Genomic DNA, 24,801 nt, shown 5'->3' on the forward strand with positions numbered 1-24,801 from the left:
GGACCACTGTAGCAAGTGTTGACGTTAGTATAAGCCTGTTCCAGGTGCCCAAGTTACCTGAGCTGTTGAGGATAACCACTAGAGCAAGCAATAGTTAATGGGCGGCAGGTAGCCTAGCGGTTAAGAGCGTTGGGCCAGTAACTGAAAGGTTGCAGGTTTGAATCCCTAAGCTGACTAGGTAAAAAAATATTCGATGTGCCCTTGAGCAAGGCACTTACATTTGTCATTTAGCAGACGCTCTTATCCAGAGCGACTTACAGTTAGTGAGTGCATAATTTTTCTTTTTTCATACTGGCCCCCCGTGGGAAACGAACCCACAACCCTGGCGTTGCAAGTGCCATGCTCTACCAACTGAGCTACACGGGACACTTAACCCTAATTGCTCCTGTAAGTCGCTCTGGATAAAAGCATCTGCTAAATGACTAAAATGTAAATAGGGCAGTGTGGGTGAGACAGGTGTGAGTCACTTATTGAGAGCTTGCCAATTAGGAACTGAGTCATGTCTGGAATACCCAGATTCATAGATTGTTCAAATACACTACATGAACAAAAGTATATGGACAACTGCTTGTTGAACATCTCATTCCAAAATCATGGGCATTAATATGGAGTTGGTCTCCCTTTTGCTGCTAGAACAGCCTTCTCTCTTCTGGGAAGGCTTTCCACTAGATGTTGGAACATTGCTAAGGAGACTGTCACTAGAACCGATGTGGATGTGGTGGAGGAGTCAGGCGCAGGACACAGAGGTGAAGTCCAACAGACTTTAATAGTCTAATGTTTACGAGGAAAAAACCCAGACCTCAAAATACACCAAGAGGCGAGGGAAAATTACGCACACGCGTAAACACTAAACACAAAACAAACAGGGTGCAAACACGTAGCTCCGACACAGTGGCAGTCATAACAACACACAATCATTCTAGTGCAAAACAAGGAACTTATAAGACACGTAATCAACACACAAATGGACACAGGTGTAACAGACAGACAAAAGCAATCAAATGACGAAACAGAGCGGTGGCAGCTAGTACTCCGGGGACGGCGAACGCCGAAGCCTGCCCGAACCAGGAGGAGGAGCAGTCTCGGCCGAAACCGTGACAGAGACTTGTTGAAAAGGTGGCATCCTATGACGGTGCCACGTTGAAAGTCACTGAGCTCTTCAGTAAGGTCATTCTATTGCCAATGTTTGTCTATGGAGATTGCATGGCTGTGCGCTTGATTTTATACACTTGTCAGCAATGGGTGTGGCTGAAATAGCTGAATCCACTAATTTGAAGGGGTGTCCACATACTTGTGTATATATAGTGTAGTTAATGGCTTTGATACAATTGTACTCATTTGCAGTTTAAATCTGAATTGCAGCATACATACACTGTAAAACCAACTGTTCAGGATCTGATCACTTAACTAAACACTTTTCTGTTACACTTTTTAAACATGGCAAGGCATTTAGAATTTCAATGAAAATGCGTCACAGTTTTTACAATCCAAACACCAGAACATGTTTATTCGCTGTAACATTTTTTAAACACATCAACACATTTATTCAGCACAAGGTGTTTAGGTTTTAAACACTAAACACTGGGGGTGTTGTTTTAACACTGTAAGGTGTAAAGCCGTATTTCCCAGCATGCCTTTCGAGTGAAAGTGAGAGAGACATGGTTGTTCCATTCAATAACTTAGATTCCTGGAGCTAGTTTATGTGTTTAAATTTAAAGTAAATCCTTTATGACCACATATTATAGATTTCATAAGGCCTTTAGTTATGGCCTAGTTATCCTCAACATTGTGGTCTGAAAATCCTGGCTCATGGGCCACATCAGACATGCAAGTCACAATACACTAGTTTGTGAAGTCTTAGTAATTCCTATCAAAATCCAGGGATGATATCCAAGAATTTGAATATTTCATCACTCACAACCTGCACTCAGAATGACTGCTATGGTGAATAATTTATTATGCAAGACTGCCTAAAATATCTAAACTGGAACAACCATCTCAGTAACGGGTGCAATAAATCCAACCCCTACAAATTTGATTAGTTTAGAAAAATTTCAGTTATTTATCTTTGTATAGTATTAAATAAATTAAAAGTATTTGACCCCCTCTCAATCAGAAAGATTTCTGGCTCCCAGGTGTCTTTTATACAGGTAACGAGCTGAGATTAGGAGCACACTCTTAAAGGGAGTGCTCCTAATCTCAGCTTGTTACCTGTATAAAAGACAACAGTCCACAGAAGCAATCAATCAATCTGATTCCAAACTCTCCACCATGGCCAAGGAGCTCTCCAAGGATGTCAGGGACAAGATTGTAGACCTACACAAGCCTGGAATGGGCTACAAGACCATCGCCAAGCAGCTTGGTGAGAATGTGGTCCTCTGTAGCTCAGCTGGTAGAGCACGACGCCAAGGTAGTGGGTTCGATCCCCGGGACCACCCATACACAAAAAAAATGTATGCACGCATGACTGTAAGTCGCTTTGGATAAAAGCGTCTGCTAAATGGCATATTATTATATATTATTAAGGTGACATCGCAACAGTTGGTGCGATTATTCACAAATGGAAGAAACACAAAATAATTGTCAATCTCCCTCGGCCTGGGGCTCCATGCAAGATCTCACCTCGTGGAGTTGCAATGATCATGAGAACGGTGAGGAATCAGCCCAGAACTACACGGGAGGATCTTGTCAATGATCTCAAGGCAGCTGGGACCATAGTCACCAAGAAAACAATTGGTAACACATTGCGCCATGAAGGACTGAAATCCTGCAGCGCCCGCAAGGTCCCCCTGCTCAAGAAAGCACATATACAGGGCCGTCTGAAGTTTGGCAATGAACATCTGAATGATTCAGAGGAGAACTGGGTGAAAGTGTTGTGGTCAGATGAGACCAAAATCGAGCTCTTTGGCATCAACTCAACTCGCCGTGTTTGGAGGAGGAGGAATGCTGCCTATGACCCCAAGAACACCATCCCCACCGTCAAACATGGAGGTGGAAACATTATGCTTTGGGGGTGTTTTTCTGCTAAGGGGACAGGACAACATCACCGCATCAAAGGGACGATGGACGGGGCCATGTACCGTCAAATCTTGGGTGAGAACCTCCTTCCCTCAGCCAGGGCATTGAAAATGGGTCGTGGATGGGAATTCCAGCATGACAATGACCCAAAACACACGGCCAAGGCAACAAAGGAGTGGCTCAAAAAGAAGCACATTAAGGTCCTGGAGTGGCCTAGCCAGTCTCCAGACCTTAATCCCATAGAACATCTGTGGAGGGAGCTGAAGGTTCGAGTTGCCAAACATCAGCCTCGAAACCTTAATGACTTGGAGAAGATCTGCAAAGAGGAGTGGGACAAAAACCCTCCTGAGATGTGTGCAAACCTGGTGGCCAACTACAAGAAACGTCTGATCTCTGATTGCCAACAAGGGTTTTGCCACCAAGTACTAAGTCATGTTTTGCAGAGGGGTCAAATACTTATTTCACTCATTAAAATGCAAATAAATTTATAACATTTTTGACATGCGTTTTTCTGGATTTTTTGTTGTTGTTATTCTGTCTATCACTGTTCATATAAACCTACCATTAAAATTATAGACTGATCATGTCTTTGTCAGTGGGCAAACGTACAAAATCAGCAGGGGATCAAATACTTTTTTCCCTCACTGTAGGTGTTCTCCTGGTTGGAAACTGCCTGGAAAAAGCTGACTATCATGTTTAATCTTGCATTCTAAATGCCTGTGTCTAAGATGAGGACACTTATTGGCAAATCTAAATGCCTTATGTTTACATTTTAAACACTGACGTTTAGGTTATAAACGTGTCACAGTTTTCATGGTTTTATAGTGCAGGCCTACGTAAGTAAATATAATATGAATTTGTTTGTGAAGTTACTGGTATTTGAGATAAGGTGTTCAATATTACAGTTAAGCAGCATTAAGCAGTCTTACAAAGTAAGGCAAAGGGCTGTTGTAATATCTGTCAGTCTGGGTAGGGGGAAGGTTTGTGACTGGATCGTTTGGATCTGCCACTGACATGGCCTCTCATCTGAAGAGGCAACCATTGCTTTAATCCTGGGATTTCGCAAGCTTCTGGACGTTCATAGGACGTGTAGGTGGGGTCCATGATGATTTCGGTTGAATGCCTTTTGATATTTTCAAGTTGGTTGTGTTGGTGGACTGTGAGACCTGGGTGCCAGCATAATCGAGCACTGGACAGACAAAGCAGATGTTGACTGTCAGAGGGTGGGTTGCATGTGAAGATGGTTGCATGTCCCATTTTAGATTGGCTTGGAATGTCACGCTGAGCGCTTTGGCGCTGGATACTACCTCAAGTGGAGCGGTAGCCTCGAGGTTCGAGAGGTGGGCCGGTATTCGAATCCCCAAGAAGCCTGCGGGGAAATCTGCAGGGAGTGAGCGAAAGGGCTTGGATATCCTGTAAACTACCTACCGCTGTTGTGCCCTTAAGCAAAGCACTTTACTCCTAAATGCTCCAGGGGCGCTGCTCGGCAGCATAAAGAATATCTGGGCAAACGGACCAATAAAGCATGTATTGTATTGTATCTTGCTCTACTTGACTTCTACTTAAAGGGCAACTCCGCCACTCTGTCACTTTTCAACCTCATATTCATTATCTCCAGCACCAAACCAGTGTACATATGTGAAAACAGAGCGTTTCTATGATATGTGGTTAAAAAGATAAGGTCCTAAACAATACTTTACTGTGACAAAACCAGCAACGAATTTCTAGCCAGAGGGAGGGTATTTTCTTGCTCCCCACGTCACCACAAATATCAGTGTTTGAAAATCATTGTTTTTAAAATGTTTTAACTTTTGATGATGTCATCAGGTATAACTTTTTTATGTTATATTTATTTCTACAAAATGTAGAAATGCGCCATTTTCACATGTGTAGAAACTGGTTTGGTGCTGGAGATAATGAATATGAGGTTAAAAAGTGGGGGTTGCCCTTTAACTTTTATTTGAGCATAAAACAAGGATATTTTTGACTCAGTATGTTTTGCTTTGGTTACAATGGGAAGCTGTGTTCAGTTATTGTAACTGAACTTACTGAGAACCACCACAACTACAAACTTACAGTCAAACTGCCAGACCATTCATAAATTACCATTACTGATCTGAAGCAACGTTCTAATTCACCTACTCCAAATGCTGTAGTAGAATTTTGTTTAATATGGTATAGAGATTGCACAAAAGTAAAGCACAAAACTAGCACACTAAAGTTTTTTTGAATTTGCACGACATGCACAAATATGGTACAAGGTACCTTCCCAAACCTTGTCTTCAGAAAAGGTCAGGTATGTTTACGAGTCTTGCAAGACAGAGGAGATTGTGTAGATTGATATAAAATGTTGGTTGACATCCCAGAGATAAAATTAATTGGGGTGCTGATAGATACTTCTGTGCTGGCAGACACCCCATAACAACTCAAAGCAATGTCATGTCAGATTTATGTGGCATAGGTATCCTCACTTTGATGAGACAGGCATCACCCAGATCACCAGCCTGTGGTCAGATATACAGTGCCTCCTTACATTGACGCTGCCTATGAAAACATTGAGATGAACAACATGCTGTTTTTCAAAGGTACTGTAGCACCTCACAGAAATAATCTAGCAACAAATTAACTGGTCGATAACAGGTGGGTCAATTAAAAATATATATATATTTCATCTTTATTTAACCAGGTAAGCCAGTTGAGAACAAGTTCTCATTTACAACTGCGACCTGGCCAAGATAAAGCAAAGCAGTGCGATAAAAACAACAAATACAGAGTTACATATGGAATAAACAAAACGTACAGTCAATAACACAATAGAAAATCTATATACAGTGTGTGCAAATGTAGTAAGTTATGGAGGTAAGGCAATAAATAGGCCATAATAATTAATAATTACAATTTAGTACTAACACTGGAGTGATAGATGTGCAGAAGAGTATGTGCAAATAGAGATACTGGGGTGCAAATGAGCAAAATAAATAACAATGTAAATAACAATATGGGGATGAGGTAGTTGGATGGGCTAATTACAGATGGGCTGTGTACAGGTGCAGTGATCGGTGAGCTGCTCTGACAACTGATGCTTAAAGATAGTGAGGGAGATAAGTGTCTCCAGCTTCAGAGATTTTTGCAGTTCGTTCCAGTCATTTGCAGCAGAGAACTGGAAGGAATGGTGGCCAAAGGAGGTGTTGGCTTTGGGGATGACCAGTGAGATATACCTGCTGGAACGCATACTACGGGTGGGTGTTGCTATGGTGACCAATGAGATAAGATAAGGCGGGGATTTGCCTAGAAGAGATTTATAGATGACCTGGAGCCAGTGGGTTTGGCGACGAATATGTAGTGAGGGCCAGCAAACGAGAGCGTACAGGTCACAATGGTGGCTAGTATATGGGGCTTTGGTGACAAAACGGATGGCACTGTGATAGACTACATCCAATTTGCTGAGTAGAGTGTTGGAAGTTATTTTGTAAATGACATCGCCGAAGTCAAGGATCGGTAGGATAGTCAGTTTTACGAGGGCATGTTTAGCAGCATGCGTGAAGGAGGCTTTGTTGCGAAATAGGAAGCCGATTCTAGATTTAACTTTGGATTGGAGATGCTTAATGTGAGTCTGGAAGGAGAGTTTACGGTCTAACCAGACACCTAGGTATTTGTAGTTGTCCACATATTCTAAGTCAGACCCGCCGAGAGTAGTGATTCTAGTCGGGCAGGCGGGTGCAAGCAGCGTTCGATTGAAGAGCATGCATTTAGTTTTACTAGCGTTTAAGAGCAGTTGGAGGCCACGGAAGGAGTGTTGTATGGCATTGAGGCTCGTTTGGAGGTTTGTTAACACAGTGTCCAATGAAGGGCCAGATGTATACAAAATGGTGTCGTCTGCGTAGAGGTGGATCTGAGAGTCACCAGCAGCAAAAGCGACAACATTGATATACACAGAGAATAGAGTCGGCCCGAGAATTGAACCCTGTGGCACCCCCATAGAGACTGCCAGAGGTCCAGACAACAGGCCCTCCGATTTGACACATTGAACTCTAATAAATATCCTGCTGTTGCAACTCAATAATAGGAGAGTGACAGTAATTGACAAGAGTGTTGTATGAAGGTACTGCATAATGTGATGAATTAAGACATGACATGTTTGTTTTTTGTAGTGAATGGTAATTACTTTTGTATCTTTCATGCTCCCAGTACTGGGCAGTGAAGCAGCTAAATCTCCTAGAGGGCTACCCCAGAAACATCTCAGACTTTGGCTTCCCCTCCAGGATGAAGGCTATAGATGCTGCACTTCACTTTCACATTGCCTGCCTCACAGTGTTCTTCACTGGGCACGAGTGCTGGAGGTACTCCTTAGACCTATCTAAGACTTGCCATAGACTGACTCCTTTAAGACTGGCTCCCTTTAGACTGACTTTACTTTGGCTCCCATGAGAGACATCCCCTTAGACTTCCTCTTTATCTGCCCACTAACAATGTCACATATACTGATTCAACATATGTGGGTAACGTGGTAATGTCCAATATAGTCACAACATATGCTAACAATTCTATTGCATCATCTGGAATAATGGATCAAGAAACTCTTTTACTCACAGAATACGTCAGTTTATTGTGTTCAACAAGAGAACCATGTTGGTTTCAACCAGAATGGACATTAGGCTACATGTACTGTTATCATAACCTGAGGGCAGTTCTGATTCTGAATGATCGTCAGGTACGATGAGGAGTAGAGAAGGATGGAAGAGGGCTCTCCCTAACCTAATGCCCAACAGTGGCCAGGCATACATACACCCCTGGATGCAGCCATTGTATATGAAGGTAGCTATTGTATAGAAATTGAATCCATGAAAATCAGATTCATTTCTAAGTCCTTCCCGAACCCATATATACATACCATAGAACTTGAGTTCTGCCTGATTTTGAATGTCATTACACTCCATATACTCAACTACCTTTTCTATTTCCAACAGAATTAATCTACTTCTTCAAGGGAAACGTTCAGTATAAATATGACCCCAAATGCAAACATGTCACTGCCATGGGGCCTGCCAATGAGTTGCTGTACTGTACAGGAGGGGAGATGGCTGATCCATTTTCTGCTCAAAGCCTTACACTCTACCTGGCTTCACCCCAGAGACTGTTGTCCAAATTTGGGAAGACTCAATAGAGGAACGTAGTCATAAGCATGAAATAGATTGGTGTCATTCTGTTCTGCTGAAAACCACAACAAGTTGGTTTACATCACAGGAAACTTATGAAATAGCGATTAAATGCTTGTTTTGAAATCCTGAGTTGAATTGACGGGGTGCTGTCTGATTCAAGGTGTTGAATGATTATGTGATGTGACTCTACTTGATAATGATGGCATGTTTACCATATCAAATGAGACAATAAATAAAGCGTCATGTTAGAAAAAGTCTACTAAAAAGTCTAACAGCCCAGGAACTACTGTCTAGCATTGATACACTGTCTACTGATTATTGTGCATTTGTTCTGTTAAATAAATTATATAAAAAATGTATAAACCATACAATTATTATATATTGAGTGTGAAATGCTCTGTCATTATATTGAAACAATAATTACAATCTTGTGGAAGTTTTCATCAAATGGAAGTGGCCTCCACAAAAGTGTTCCGCTCTCACCGGAAGGCTACGTGTCATACTGTAATGACGGGATTGCTTGTGTCTGTGTCATAGGGGTAGAACCCCTCCCAAAAAATACTTTAGGAACCATTTAACCATCGATATTGATGTGATCAATCTCAGTCAGTCACTCAAATACTGTAAGAATTATGAATTGCATCATTATTGCATTGGGTCATAAAATTAAAATAATGTCTATAAGGTTGACTGATACTATTGCCTGTCACCATCACCTGCTGAGACCATTGAGACATATGTGGGAAGGATAGTTCCTCTCGTTGCCCAAAGATTGCAGATGCTTACTGAAACATAAGTGTACTTTCCCACAGCTAGATTGTATACCAGCTAACAATGAATGAAAGCCAACAGCGTAAAAATGAAATTAGGTGTTGATAGCCTACATCTTGAGGTCATTTGGCGACGTTCCAATTAAGTCTCTTAAGGGTTTTGGAGCGACGGTAATCCCACTGATGTTCTGAGAATATTCTAAGAACGTTGCATGATGGTCACAAGGAAACATTCACTGGGGGACCTTTTTCTAGTACCCTGTATCTTCTAAGGACGTCACTGAGAACAATGTCAGGACATTCTCAGGACTTTCATTTTACTAGTCCTTAGGATGTTGCGTGATGGTCCCAAGGGAACGTTCTCTGGGGGACCGTTCCAGGTTTGTCCTGGGGATGTCTTTAGGACATTCTTGGGACATTGTGTAATGCCCCCCTGGAAGTCCCCTGAACGTTCTTGGGACGTTGTGTCATGGTCCCCTGGAGGTTTCTGTCACGTGATGGTTTCAAAGGAACGTTCTCTAGGGGACCTTTGTGTAGTTCCCTGTAAGTTACCAGGACATCACGGAGGACCATGTCAGGACCATGTGAGGACGTTTTTAGGATGTTCTCAGGACTTTCAATTTACTAGTGGTTAGGACTTTGCGTGATGGTCCCAAGGGAACGTTCTCTGGGGGATCTTGTCATAGTTCCCGGTTTGTCCCGGGGACGTCTTTATGACGTTCTAGGGCCGATGTGTCATGGTCCCATGAAGGTCCCCTGAACGTTCTTGGGACGTTGTGTCATGGTCCCCTGGAGGTTTTGTCACGTGATGGTCCCAGGTGTCCCAAACCATTTTAATTAAAGTCATGAAATGGTATGGATGTTTTAAGGTATGTGTTATGCTGTTCAGCTAAACAAGTGATTACATTTGACATGATCACTTTGTACTGACTTTTCAAAACAATCTGTAGAATTTCAGAAGTCCCCTACACATTCCTTACCTATAATACATCTCTGCAAAAGAAAACCATCTGCACTGCTATTTTAGTTATCAGTTAATCTGATTGATCTCTCATTGATTTAATTGACTTATTTCAGCCATTTGAGTTTGGGTTTTCAGTATAGTTGTCTAAATGTTAGTGGTGCATGTTATTCTATTTTAATGTCACTCCTGAATCATTATCATAAATACAATCATTTGTCTTCAGTGTATTTTTAACAGAGCTGAGATTTACTTTGAAGTGCAAAGTGTAGGAATAGGCCTACAGGTGAAATCAGTCATTGATACAGACATGGTGGCGTAGGAGGAAGACCGGAATGCCGTGAACCAAGAGGTTGTATGAATAAACATACGTAATGTAATAATGTATGTCAAAGTGTCAAATATCTAAGTTGAAAACACTATGTTAAAAGCACTGTTTGTGTGGGTGTCTCTAGCATTGCCAATAGACAAAGAAGATGGAGCCAACAGACAAGGCAGCTCTGCTTCTAGCTCCTAAGCAACTTTGCAGTATTTCGTTTTTTTGTGTTATTTCTTCCATTATTAGTCCAGAACGTTTTTTGTGTTATTACATACAGCCGCAAATAACTTTTGGATATCAGAGCGGCGCTAACTCACCAGTGTTATGACCAGAAATACAACTTTCCAGAATTGGATCCTTTGTTCGTACCCCCCAGGGCAATTTAACTTTTCCCAGAGGCTGCTTCAAGATGCCGCCGGCGGAGAAGAGATATTCGGATTGGACTTCTAGTCCGACTCAGGAGGCATGCACACCATCCACCGCTTCAAAGTATTTTACTCACTAATGTTCAGTCCTTGGACAATAAAGTAGACGAGCTCAGGGCGAGGATCTCCATCCAGAGAGACATCAGGGACTGTAACATACTCTGTTTCATGGAATCATGGCTCTCTCCGGATATACTGTCCCCGTCCATACAGCCAGCTGGGTTCTCAGTACATCGCGCAGACAGGAATAAAAAACTATCCGGGAAGAAGAAAGGCGGTGGTGTATGTTTCATGATTAACATGTGATTGTGATAACGTACAGGAACTCAAGTCCTTTTCTTCATACTGACATAGAATGTCTCACAATCAAATGTCGACCGTGTCACCTCCCAAGAGAATTATCTTCGGTTATAGTAATATTCCCCCTCAAGCCGATACCATGACTGCCCTAAAAGGAACTACACTGGACTTTTAACAAAGCAAATTTGAGGAAAACGCTACCGAAGTTCTATCAACATTTTGCCTGTAGCACTCGCGCTACAAAAACTCTCGACCATTGCTACTCCCCATTCTGGGATGGCTACAAGGCCCTCCCCCGCTCTCCCTTCGGCAAATCAGATCACGACTCCATTTTGCTCCTCCCTTAATATAGGCAGAAACTCAAACAGGAAGTACCCGTGCTAAGGTAATTAAAACGCTGGTCTGACCAATCAGAATCCATGCTTCAAGATTGTTTTGATCATGTGGACTGGGATATGTTCCGGGTTGCCTATGAGAAAAACATTGACGTATACACGGACACGGGGGATGTTGTTCCTACTGTGACTATTAAAACCTACCCAAACCAAAACCTGTGGATAGATGGCAGCATTCACGCAAAACTGAAAGCACGAACCACCGCATTTAACCATGGCAAGGTGACTGGGAATATGGTTGAATACAAACAGTGTAATTATTCCCTCCGTAAGGCAATCAAGCAGGCAAAACATCAGTACAGAGACAAAGTGGAGTCGCAATTCAATGACACAAGATGTATGTGGCAGGCTCTACAGACAGTCACAGATTACAAAGGGAAAACCAGCCACGTCGCGGACACCGACGTCTTGCTCCCGGACAAGCTAAACACCTTCTTCGCCCGCTTTGAGGATAACACAGTGCCACCGACGCGGCCTGCTCCCAAGGACTGTGGGCTCTAATTCACCGTGGCCGACGTGAGTAAGACATTTAAGAGTGTTAAACCTCGCAAGGCTGCCGGCCCAGACAGCATACCAAGCCGCATCCTCAGAGCATGCACAGACCAGCTGGCTGGAGTGTTTACAGACATATTAAATCTCTTCTTATCCCAGTCTGCTGTCCCCACTTGCTTCCATTGTTACTGTACCCAGGAAAGCAAAAGTAACTGAACTAAATGACTATCGCCCCGTAGCACTCACTTCTGTCATCATGAAGTGCTTTGAGAGGCTAGTTAAGGATCATATCACCTCAACCTTACCTGACACCCTAGACCCACTTCAATTTGCATTCCGCCCCAATAGAGCCACAGATGATGCAATCACCATTGCACTGCACACTGCCCTATCCCATCTGGACAAGAGGAATATCCATGTAAGAATGTTGTTCGTTGACTATAGTTCAGACTTCAACACCATAGTACCCTCCAAGCTCATCATTAAGCTCGGGGCCCTGATGGGCCGCCCCCAGGTAGTGAAGGTAGGAAACAACACCTCCACTACGCTGATCCACAACACAGGGGCCCCACAAGGGTGCGTGCTCAGCCCCCTCCTGTAGTCCCTGTTCACCCATGACTGTGTGGCCACGCACGCCGCCAACTCAATCATCAAGTTTGCAGACGACACAACAGTGGTAGGCCTGATTAACAACAACGACGAGACAGCCTACAGGGAGAAGGTGAGGGCCCTGGTGGAGTGGTGCCAGGAAAATAACCTCTCCCTCAACAAAACGAAGGAGCTGATCGTGGACTTCAGGAGACAACAGTGAGAGCACGCACCAATTCACATCGACAGGTCGCAGTGGAGAAGGTGAAAAGCTTCAAGTTCCTCGGCGTACACATCACTGACAATCTAAAATGGTCCACCCACACAGACAGTGTGGTGAAGAAGGCGCAACAGCGCCTCTACAACCTCAGGAGGCTGAAGAAATTTGTCTTGGCCCCTAAGACCCTCACAAACTTTTACAGATGTACAATTGAGAGCATCCTGTCGGGATGAATCACTGCCTGGTACGGCAACTGCAGCCCGCAACCGCAGGGCTCTCCAGAGGGTGGTGCGGTCTGCCCAATGTATCACCAGGGGCACACTGCCTGCCCTCCAGGACACCTACAACACCTGATGTCACAGGAAGGCCAAAAAGATAATCAAGGACATCAACCACCAGAGCCATGGCCTGTTCACCCCGCTATCATCCAGAAGGTGAGGTCAGTGCAGGTGCATCAAAGCTGGGACCGAGAGACTGAAAAACAGCTTCTATCTCAAGGCCATCAGATTGTTAAATAGCCATCACCAGCCGGCTACCACCCGGTTGCTCAACCCAGCACCTTAGAGGCTGCTGCCCTATATACATAGACATGGAATCACTGGTCACTTTAAATGGAATACTAGTCACTTTAATAATGTTTACATACTGTTTTACTCATTTCCTATGTATATACTGTAGTCTACTGTATTTTAGTCAATACCACCCAGACATTATAACATATTATAATATATATTTCTTAATTCCATTATTTTACTTTTAAATTTGTGTGTATTGTTGTGAATTGTTAGATACTACTGCACTGTTGGAGCTAGGAACACAAGCATTTCGCTACACCCGCAACAACATCTGCTAAATATATGTGTGTGACCAATACAATTTGATTTGATATGATTTGAAGAGCTGTGACTGGATCAGTGGTTCACCAATCAGGGCCTTGATGGGCTTTGCAACAGTAACAAGGGGTAATGTGTTACTAAACTAGGATGGGGTTGGGGGGGGGGCATTTCTTTGCGACCATCAGGTGACGTCCTCCGGACAAACCGAGAACTAGACAAAAAACTCCAGGGAACTATGACACAAAGTCCCAAGAACTTCCTACAACGTCCCCGGGGACATCCCTGGGACCAACAGGGAACTAGACAAAACATTTACATTACATTTACATTTAAGTCATTTAGCAGACGCTCTTATCCAGAGCGACTTACAGGAGCAATTAGGGTTAAGTGCCTTGCTTAAGGGCACATCGACAGATTTTTCACCTAGTCGGCTCGGGGATTAGAACCAGCGACCTTTCGGTTACTGGCACAACGCTCTTACCCACTAAGCTACCTGCCGCCCCAGGGGAACCTCCAGGGGACCATGACACAACGTCCTGATGACTTTAGGCGACCATTTCGTGACATCCTAACGACTCATTGTTGTTTGCAGGGGAGATACTACGAAGGAGCAGAGACCTTAACGCCAAGACTAATGTATTGCATGTATTGTAATCTTTTCTAATAAATGATTAAACAAATATGTGTCATTTCCTGTCTGAACTTTAGATGATCGAAATAATCCTTCTTTCTTATACATGCAATAACACACCTTTCTGAGGGAGTGATGCATTCCAGTACAACAACAAAAATTCACACACACTTGGTGATAATGTAGAATGTGAAATATCAAATACTGTAGATTGGTATGTCAGCATATTTAAAGCTTGTTAAAGCATTATTTAAAGCTTTTTTTGTGTCTGAATACATTTTTGGCAGTATTCTTTCTTCCAACTTATAGTACATAATGATCAGTTAGATCTAGATTAAAAAAAGTACATATTTCCATTGGGACATAAATGATTAACATAACGATCAATCAATGACTTGATTATGTGACAAATAACAAATATGACAATGTGTAAATACAGTAGATTAAGGCAGTGTTTTTGTCTTTGTCATAATTCCTTTGTTATGGAAAATGTGTTTGCTGATCTGTCATCACCTTTTACATTACCTTGATTTCCTTCCTCTTGTTTGATGATGAGGGTTTGACAGTGATTACTCACTGAGACATTACCCAACTCCCCAGGCTTTAAGCCTATATAAGACAACCCCTGGCCACACACCACACAAACAAGACGCTCTCAAGGAAGAAGCATCATGAAGACTTTAAATCTGTGCTTACTACTAGTCAGCCTGGCAATAGTGGTTTACTCTTTGCCAGTATCGCCACCTACTGAAGAAGATGAAGCCCTAGCAGAGGTATGCTTTTTGTCAAATATTTTGGAAGGAGGGTCTTTATGGGTTTCACAACTGAAAATATTATGATGGAACAGATGTGTTCATGTTACTTCATATGGATCAGTCAGGTCGAATGTGTTCTCAATGACTTACCTGGTTAAATAAAGGAAAACAAAAAAATATATATATTATAATTGGTTGTGTTGAAGAGCAAGAACTATTGAAATCCTTGCTTAGTTAGTTGCTATACTCATAACACAATAAAGTCATTCTGTAATTGAATTCTTGCTGTGTGAGCCTTGTACACATACCAGAGGAGATTATATTCATAACTGTAGTAAATGGCACTATAATGTACTATCATTATAACTTCATGCTTGCTGTGTTTTCTGTAGACGTACCTAAAGAGGTTCTTTAACCTGACGGAGGAGACGGGTCCGATGTTCAGACGGGGGCCCAGCCAGCGGAGCAGGAAAGTCAGCGAGATGCAGAGGTTCTTTGGCCTCAAGGTGACAGGAACCTTGGACGCTGAGACCGTGACGATGATGAAGAAGCCACGCTGCGGGGTACCTGACGTCCAACTCAGCCGATTCACCACCTTCGATAACCTTAAGTGGCAGACAAACCAGCTTACTTACAGGTGAGAAGAGTGAGAAAAACAAGTTGACCATGGTGAATTGATACTTAGCAAAAGTAGGGTTTGTAATGTTAACATTTAGTTAGTTGCAATACCAATTAGGTGGTCTTTACATTTTGAGAAAAACACTCAACTACACCAAACTGTTTGTTGCACTCACCACCGTAAGTCGCTCTGGATAAGAGTGTCTGCTAAATGACTAAAATTTAAAAAATTTAAATGTGTCAATCAAAGGTTTTGTATTGGCAAACATCAAATTATACACAGAGACACTATGAGTGATAGGCCAAAGTCAGGGTTTGCTGAACAAACCAAAAAACATTTTCTACATTGAGAAATATTTTTCTAATGTTGACTGTTGGTCTATTGTCTTCTTCAGAATTGAGAACTACACTCCTGACATGTCTGTGGCTGAGGTGGACAACTCCATAGAGAGAGCACTACAGGTGTGGGCCAAGGTCTCCCCCCTGAGGTTCACCCGTATCTACAGCGGCACCGCTGACATCATGATCTCCTTCGGCAACAGAAGTAAGAAACTTGTATCTTACCTAACACAATGTTAATGTGACCTACTGAAACAGAATTCCTTAAATATTTAGAAAGTGTAACATGGAAGTACTTGGATGGGTTACTGAATATGTTTGTCAAAGCTACTAATAAGCTATTATAACAATAATATTGGTACAAGACCATAGGTCTGATGCACCAACATGTCATACTGTACATGTACACTAAGAATGCACACATTTAAAGATCCACTCCATGTATATATATATATATATATATATATATATATATATATATATATATATATATATATATATATATATTAATTTCTCTGTTGGAAAAACATAATTCCAAGTATAAAAAGTACAGTAAAGTACACACACTTAAGGGTGAAAAAATATGTTTTGAGCAAAATAGTGTTTTTTTAGACAATTGCTAAATTCAACGAGTTGGCAATTAAATGAGCTGGTTTGATCGGTGCACTCTGATATCATCGGCCTCCCCCCTTGCCTGGATGGATGGGTTCAGTAACCCATCCATCCAGGCTCTGCTGTAGCCGGCCGCAACCGGGAGACCAATGGGGAGGCGCACAATTGGCCCACCGTCGTCCAGGGTAGGGGAGGGAATGGCCGGCAGGGAGGTAGCTCAGTTGGTAGAGCATGGCGAAAAAAAAATAAAATAAAATAAAATATTCTAAAAAGAATAATGTATGCACTAACTGTAAGTCGCTCTGGATAAGAGCGTCTGCTAAATGACGTAAATGTAAATGTAAAAGAGGAAAGGCCCACCCCCCAACTTGTGCCATTTCATTAGGAGCCCTGCACCAGCTACTAAAGTGCACCTTTTGTGAGGTAAATCAGGTGATAAATGAGGTGCTAGGGAGGCTGGAGTTGGTCTTCAAAACTGAAAAATGAAAGACAGACAGACACTTAAAAGGCTCTCAGGATGTTTGAGTAGCAGGGTTAGAAAGGGAGGGAGGGAGATACCTGTGGAGGATCCACTCTTTACATTCCTCCTGTCAGAGCACAGTGCAGATATATTCAGACATTATGACAGTATTCCCTGGCTAAAAGCCATTGAACAGAGGGGCACCCTCCGCCCCCATACCAACATCAACACCACTCATAAACAAACACATCCACAATGGCATCAGTATCATAACACTGCTTGTCCCCCTCACTGTAATCTGTCTTTACACAGTTTGATGAGTTGAAAGGGTGTTATTAGAGTCATTTTGCCTTATGTCACCCTCTGGGGTGTTACATTGGGCCCATGTAAGTGCATCGGTTTGAGAAACAAACATAAATAATTCATTTTGTTATATACATTATGCATTTGTCCTCATAATAATAATAATAATATGCCATTTAGCAGACGCTTTTATCCAAAGCGACTTACAGTCATGCGTGCATACATTTTTTGTGTATGGGTGGTCCCGGGGATCGAACCCACTACCTTGGCGTTACAAGCGCCGTGCTCTACCAGTTGAGCTACAGAGGACCACCTCATCTCTGATGGCTCATACTATTATTTCTCCTGTCTGTGTAGATCATGGTGATTTCTACCCTTCGATGGCCCTGAAGGCACCCCTGGCCCATGCCTTCGCCCCGGCGCTGACATTGGAGGAGATGCTCATTTTGACGATGACGAGTACTTCACCTTCAGCTCAACCAGAGGTGAGACCCTCTATCACAACAATAAATGTGGAACATGACTTAATTTACTACATTTACCCTGTTTCAATTGTAGGACAATCTTGGGTGAAGTGTCAGGTAGCCTAGCGGTTAAGAGCGTTGGGCCAGTAACCGAAAGGTTGCTGATTTGAATCCACAAGCCGACTTGGTGAAAAATATATCGATGTGCCCTTGTTAAAAGCGTCTGCTAAAATGTAAATGTCATGAAAATTGCCACAAAATAGTAGAAGAATGATGTATTTTCATCATATAGGGTACAACCTGTTCTTGGTGGCTGCCCATGAGTTTGGCCATTCCCTGGGTCTCAGCCACTCCGACGACCCTGGAGCGCTGATGTTCCCAGTGTACAGCTACACAGAGCCCAGAACCTTCTCTCTGCCTCGTGATGACGTCAACGGCATCCAGTACATATACGGTCAGTATTGAATTATCTTTCTCTTTCTGCCCTGTTTGGTTTAGCTTTATATTGCTGTATTCCACTTCTTTTGACTGACTAACAAAAAGGCTCATGCAAAATACGTTATATTATTGATCTCCAAGTAACTCATTTATGAGACTGTCCAATATTGGAATTGGAACTAATGAGTATCTGTGTCCTCCAGGCCCAAACCCAGATGTTAACCCCTAACCCAGATAAGCCCGACCCTACACCCGCTTCCACCCCTGATGCCTGTGACCCCACCCTGGTCCTGGATGCTGTCACCACTCTGCGTGGGGAGAAGATGTTCTTCAAGGGCAGGTACAGTACATCATATAGCCTAGATCAGATGTTCAGTGACTTATGGTAACCTACAGCTCAGACACAGCCAATGAATGACACTGTTTCCCAGAGAAACAAAATGGTTGCCGTGTAATCTGTGATCCAGAGCTCTAACGTCCTGATGTCCTCCCTCCATCTTCAGGTTCTTCTGGCGTATTTACCCTCAGAGCAGCAAACCACAGCAGAACCTCATCAAGACTTTCTGGCCCGAACTCCCCAACAACATCAATGCAGCTTATGAGAGCATGCTATCTGACAGAGTGTTCCTCTTTAAAGGTATTGCAGAGTCACCAATTGCCTCAAACTAGCCCTTGTATGGCTGTAGTCTCCACATGGTGTCTAGACAACAACTGTGGAGGCTAGAACCATATCAGCACTAGCCTCCCTATATGCCTGTAATGAATACTGTGTGAATACATTAACCTGTTTAATTGGAGTCATATCTCAGTAATACTCTGTCACTGTCCCTGCAGATCGTCAGGTCTGGGCTCTCTATGGCTATGACATCGTCCCCGGGTATCCCAGAAACCTGAAGAGCTTGGGTCTGCCCAGGACTGTGAAGAAAGTTGACGCCGCACTGTACGATGAAGATTCTCGCAAGACCTTGTTCTTCGTTGGCGACTACTACTACAGGTTAGTGGAGTCTAGTTTATCATTACAAGCTATATAATTTATTGTCACTTTTCTATGTACTGTATGTTGCCATTAGATATTGATGTCAAGAGCATCACAATCTCACTAATATTTATTTTATCATAGTTATGATGAGGAAATGAACAGCATGGACAGAGGTTTCCCCAAGCGTGTGGATGAACAGTTCCCAGGCATGACAAGCAAAGTGACTGCAGCCTTCCAAGTCCGAGGTGAGCGTGATACAGCATCTAAGCACACAACTGTGCATTACAAGCCAAGGAGACGTAAATATAAAAAATATTATTTTCTACCTTCTAAAGTTTTCATTGAATATAAGAAAATCCCCTGAATAGTCCTATTAAGTCCTATTTTAGATTTTCTTGAGCATTGATCGGTTCTCAGTGTGGCATGTCGCTAACCTCTCTACCCTATATGGTTTTACAGGCTTCACCTACCTCTATAGTGGCCCCTACGTGTTTGAATACAACATGGGGACCAGAAGACAGCTCCGTGTGCTAGGAAACAGCTACTTCCTGCCTTGTTAGACCATCGACCATAATGAGACGTTTAAGCAGCAGCTGTGAACAATGATTAATTTAGGCAAATGACAAAGTTGTTTCTAACATGAAGTTGTTGTATTTTTGTGAGATTTTATTAGTTTTCTAGGAACTAATATTGCCACATATCTATTTAAATATCTATTTATGTATCTAAATTATTTTATATTTTTCTTGACTAAATTGTAACCTAAATAAGCTGAAAAAAATGAATGTATTGAATGTAGGCCAAACATATTTGTACACTTTGCATATTCAAATAAATTCCAAGTTTTAGTGATTTCTTTGTTTTGGCTTTTACTATGGTGGACTTATGGTGGAAACATTATGAAACAGAGATGTTAATTTGAACCCATTTCTGATGAAACCTCAGACGACATTACCAAACAATTCACTTAAACAAATACACAACCAACAGACACATTACATGGCCAAAAGTATGTGGACACCCCTTCAAATTAGTGGATTCTGCTATTTCAGTTACACCCGTTGCTGACAAGTGTATACAATTGATCACACAGCTATTCAATCTCCACAGACAAACATTTGCAGTAGAATGTGTATCTATATTAAGGTACATGAAAGCATAACAAATGGAATGGCTAATATAATAAGATAGATAGAGAATAACAATGAAGAAATCCTGTGGCACACCCATTTCAATCTCCTACATGCAGCACACTGATTTAGCATACCACAAGGTATAACTAAACTAATTATTTAAGAACATGATATGGTGTGTGACATTGATCTGGTCTGCCTAGACTGCTAGGTCTTTTATTATTTTCACGCTACAATTTCTATGAGAAAACTCAGAACTGCTATGGCCATATCACACAATGTCCCTCTTGTAATAAAATACAAAGGCCAATGAGTATGAGCAGTGGAAAGAAACCATGAACTTGCGTGACAGTCCCCAGGCTAGAGAAAACTATTTTCTAGATATGAATCAGCCACCCCATGCACTGCTTTGCTTGGTCTAACCACCATTATAGTCAAGTGACAGAGGAGAAAATCAGAGGTAAATGTTGCACAGATACCAATTATATGTTACGAAACATTAGAAACAGGTTATCAGTTGTCACATCAGTATAAGGCATTCTGACGATGCAGGTGCAAGGTAATGGAGCAAAGATCCTGCCTTATAAGAAATATCCTCTTGTCAATTAAGTTTTTAGAATTGCGTAATCCCCTGTTTCCGCTCTTTGAACTCAAAAGAAACACACTGTACTCATCTGGGAAGTTACTTATAGCAGGTTAAGATCAGTTTAACAAGTTTCTCCCACAAGAAAATATTCCACAGTGATTTATCCAGATTTTGGAATACTTCTGAATGCTTGCTTGGATTTAATTAATCCGCAACTTTAATTAATAAGCGAACAATATAATCATTTTCTTCTCACTCCTTTTCCAATGTTTATACATGTTGTGTACATTTCAGTGTGCATCCAGTATGTTAGAGGGTGTATGCAAATTTACTGTACTCCGCATCAGGACGTCAGAAGCTAGCCATACAGTATAATGGTAATGCATCCTTAGTCTTGCCTGTCTGGGCATGAGCAAACATTTGTAGGGAAACCTCTCTCCCCTCTGGCTATTCTTGTACTTTAGCCTGTCCTTCAAAGCATACTTAAACTACTTTAGATTGACACTCGTGCATATCACAGGGCTCTTGTTTAGGAGTGGGTGTCAGATTGAATACACGTCATTTGGGGATTCCAGATTTTCCCCACAGTTTTCCAATCCAGATCTAACAACTGACTCACGTATTTCCTGGCCAATGTTGTTGTCCAGCACCCCCTCTCTCACAGCACTACAGTACTTTCCTAATGGCAATAGCCAGCTAAAACACACCAACCTAACTTGTGTTTATTTGTTTGATCACAGAGTGAAGTAAAGTTCTTCATACTCGATTTGAGGTTTTTAACCCTAACCAAATTTGGTATGCATCTGACTTTGGTATACATCATTTACACTCGTCGTTTTGGTTTGTGTTGTAGGTAGGCGTTGATCAATGCTAATGTTAAATTCAAATCTTCTTACCATCACATCTTCTTAACATCACATCTAAGCCAATATGACACCATTTTTGATGAAACTGTGATGGAGATAGGGCCTTCCTCTGACACCGCCTGGTATAGAGGTCCTGGATGACAGGAAGCTTTGCCCCAGTGATGTACTGGGCCATATGCACTACCCTCTGTAGTGCCTTGCGGTCGGAGGCCGAGCAGTTGCCAAACTGGATCTGAAGCCAAATCTTTTCAGTCTCCTGAGGGGGAATAGGCATTGTCGTGCCCTCTTCACGACTGTCTTGGTGTGTTTGGACCATGATAGTTTGTTGGTGATACCGCACGCCTGAGGAGCCCTCGTGTTGAGGATCAGCGTGGCAGATGTGTTGTTGCCTACCCTTACCACCTGGGGGAGGCCTGTCAGGAAGTCCAGGATCCAGTTGCAGAGGGAGGTGTTTAGTCCCAGGGTCCTTAGCTTAGTGATGAGCTTTGAGGGCACTATGGTGTTGAACGCTGAGCTGTAGTCAATGAACAACATTCTCACATAGGTGTTCCTTTTGTCCAGCTGGGAAAGGGCAGTGTGGAGTGCAATAAAGATTGCGTCATCTGTGGATCTGTTGGGGCAGTATGCGAATTGGAGTGGGTCTAGTGTTTCTGGGATGATGGTGTTGATGTGAGCCATGACCAGCCTTAAAAAGCACTTCATGGCTACAGACGTGAGTGCTACAGGTCGGTAGTCATTTAGGCAGGTTACCTTGGCATTCTTGGGCACAGAGACTATGGTGGTCTGCTTGAAAAATGTAGGTATTACAGACATGCTGGTAGAAATGAGGTAAAACGGATTTAAGTTTTCCTGCATTAAAGTCCCCAGCCACTAGGAGCCCCGCCTCTGGATGAACATTTTCTTGTTTGCTTATGGCCTTATACAGCTCGTTGAGTGCGGTTTTGGTGCCAGCATCGGTTTGTGGTGGTAAATAGACAGCTACAAAAAATACAGATGAAAACTCTCTTAGTAATAGTGTGGTCTACAGCTTATCATGAGGTACTCTACCTCAGGCGAGCGAAACCTCAAGACTTCTTTAATATTAGATTTTGCGCACCAGCTGTTATTAACAAATATACACAGACCACCACCCCTCGTCTTACCGGAGGTAGCTGGTCTGTCTTCCGATGCACGGAAAACCCAGCCAACTGTATATTATCCATGTCGTCCATGACGACTCTGTGAAACATAAGATATTACAGTTTTTAATGTCCTGTTGGTAGGATAGTGTCGAACAGAACTCATCCAGTTTATTCTCCAATGATTGCACGTTGGCCAATAGGACAGATGGTAGAGGCGGGTTACCCACTCGCCGATGAATTCTCACAAGGCACCCGGATCGGCGTCTCTTTTTCATGCGAATGACGGGGATTTGTGCCTGGTCAGATAGCATTAGTAAATCCTACGCGTCCCACTCGTTAAAGAAAAACTCTTTGTCCAGTTCGAGGTGAGTAATCGCTGTTCTGATATCCAAAAGCTATTTTCGGTCATAAGAGACGGTGGCAGAAACATTATGTACAAACTAAGTTACAGACAAAGCAAAAAACACATAAAATAGCTCAATTGGTTAGGAGCCCATAAAAACGGCAGCCATCCCCTCCGGCGACATTCTTCCAGTTACCAGTTCCCAGCCTACATCAGACAACCAATAGGATTGTGTTCGTGACTTTCAGTTGGGGAAGGTTTAGTTTGTGACTGGATCATGTGGATCTGCCACTAACATGTCCTCTCGTCTGAGGAGGCAGCTATTGCTTTAAATCCTGGGATTTTGCAATCTTCTGGGAAAGGATCTGCAGAGGTGGGTGCGGCGTGACTCCAAGGATTGCAAGCCCAGTTCATTGTATGCAGATTTGTGGGACGTGTAGGTGGGGGCCATGATGATTTTGTTTGCATGCCTTTTTATCTTTTCAAGTAGGTTATGTTGGGGGGCTGTGAGACCAGGGTGCCACACCGGAGTGGCATAATCGAGCACTGGACGGACAAAGCAGACGTCGACTGTCAGAGGGTCGGGGGGTGGGTTGCATGTGAAGATGGTTGCATGTCCCATTTTAGATTGCCTTGGAATGTCACGTTGAACGCTTTGGCGCTGGATACTACCTCAAGTGGAGCGGTAGCCTCGAGGTTAGGAAGGTGGGCTGGTAATTGGAGAGTTGCTGGTTCGAATTCAAAAGCCGCCTGCAGGGAATTCTGCAGGGAGTGAGCGAAAGGGCTTCAATATCCTGTAACCTACATAATGCTTTTGTGCCCTTAAGCAAGGCACTTTACTCCTAAGTGCTCCAGGGGCGCTGCTCGGCAGCATAAAGAATATCTGGGCAAATCGACCAATAAAGCAAGTATTGTATTGTATAGACAGCATTTGGCTGCAATTTTGTTCTTTTCCATTTTGCTCTACTTGACTTCTACTTAAAGGGCAACTCCCCCATTCTGCCACTTTTCAAACACATGTTCATTATCTCCAGCACCAAACCAGTGTACATATGTGAAAACAGAGCGTTTCTATGATCTGTGGTTAAAAAGATAAGAAGAAAGGTACAACAAAAATGTTTTTCTGTGACATAGAATTAAAAGGAAGAAAAACTGTTATTTTCAAAACCAGCAACGAATAATGAGTTGAAAAGTGGGGGAGTTGCCCTTTAACTTTTATTTGAGCATAAAACAAGGTTATTTTTGCCTCAGTATGTTTTGCTTGGGTTGCAATGGGAAGCTGTGTACAGGTACTTACTGAGAACCACCACAACTTCAAACTTAAAGTCAAACTGCCATTCATAAATTACCATCTCCAAATGCTGTAGTAGAATTTAGTTTAATATGGTATAGAGATTGCACAAAAGTAAAGCACAAAACTAGCACACATAAGTGTTTCTGAATTTGCAAGACATGCATAAATTTACTACAAGGTACCTTCCCAAACCTTGTCTTCAGAAAAGGTCAGGTATGTTTATGAGTCTTGCAAGACAAAGGAGATTGTGTAGATTGACATAATATGTTGGTTGACATCCCAGAGATAAAATTAATTGGGTTGCTGATAGATACTGCTGTGCTGACAGACACCCCATAACAACTCAAAGCAATGTTTTGTCAGATTTATGTGGCAT

The 24,801-nt window shown here is 42.5% G+C and overlaps 1 pseudogene; it reads left to right on the forward strand.

Moving 5' to 3' along the window:
* The first annotated feature begins 14,773 nt into the window (after positions 1-14,773).
* LOC121574327 lies at positions 14,774-19,848 on the forward strand (annotated as a pseudogene).
* The last annotated feature ends 4,953 nt before the right edge of the window (positions 19,849-24,801 follow it).

This window comes from Coregonus clupeaformis, chromosome 9 (assembly GCF_020615455.1).
Source record: "Coregonus clupeaformis isolate EN_2021a chromosome 9, ASM2061545v1, whole genome shotgun sequence".
NCBI lineage: Eukaryota > Metazoa > Chordata > Actinopteri > Salmoniformes > Salmonidae > Coregonus > Coregonus clupeaformis.